Below are 905 nucleotides of genomic sequence, written 5' to 3' on the forward strand. Positions count from 1 at the left end.
TGTTGCTGAGTGGATGATGGAAAAGGTTTGCTATTGCTAAACCTGTTTCTTCCACCATTATTAAAGCCTTGTTGAGGCTTTTGTTGATCCTTCCATGAGAGAATTGAGTGATTTCTCCATGAGGGATTATAGGTGTTTCCATATGGTTCACCCATGTAATTCACCTCTGCTATTGCAGGGTTTTCAGGATCATATGCTTCTTTTTCAGAAGATGCCTCTTGAGTACTGTTGGATGCAGCTTGCATTCCATTCAGACTCTAAGAAATCATATTGACTTGCTGAGTCAATATTTTATTCTGAGCCAATATGGCATTCATGGTATCAATTTCAAGAACTCATTTCTTCTGAGTCGTCCCATTACTCACAGGATTCCTCTCAGAAGTGTACATGAACTGGTTATTAGCAACCATATCAATGAGTTCTTGAGCTTCTGCAGGTGTTTTCTTTAGGTGAATGGATCCACCTGCAGAAGTATCCAATGACATCTTAGCTAATTCAGACAGACCATCATAGAATATATCCAGGATGGTCCATTCTGAAAGCATGTCAGAAGGATACTTTTTGGTCAGTTCCTTGTATCTCTCCCAAGCTTCATAGATGGATTCACCTTCTTTCTGTCTGAAGATTTGAACATCCACTCTAAGCTTACTCAGCTTTTGAGGAGGAAAGAACTTGGCTAAGAAAGCCTTGACCAGCTTATCCCAAGAGTTCAGGCTATCCTTAGGTTGAGAGTCCAACCATATTCTAGCTCTGTCTCTTACAACAAACGGGAAAAGCATGAGCCTGTAGACTTCAGGATCTACTCCATTAGTCTTAACAGTATCACATATCTGCAAGAATTCAGTTAAGAACTGAAAGGGATCTTCAGATGGAAGTCCATGAAACTTGCAGTTTTGTTGCATCAG

At 40.2% G+C, this 905-nt stretch overlaps 1 non-coding gene across 1 annotated transcript; it reads left to right on the forward strand.

The window, feature by feature from the left end:
- The first annotated feature begins 539 nt into the window (after positions 1 to 539).
- LOC148571899 (small nucleolar RNA R71) lies at positions 540 to 647 on the forward strand. The gene has a single exon (XR_015880350.1). It is a non-coding gene; the product is annotated as a small nucleolar RNA R71 (small nucleolar RNA).
- The last annotated feature ends 258 nt before the right edge of the window (positions 648 to 905 follow it).

Source organism: Arachis ipaensis, chromosome B3, assembly GCF_059453495.1.
Source record: "Arachis ipaensis isolate K30076 ecotype BB chromosome B3, ASM5945349v1, whole genome shotgun sequence".
NCBI lineage: Eukaryota > Viridiplantae > Streptophyta > Magnoliopsida > Fabales > Fabaceae > Arachis > Arachis ipaensis.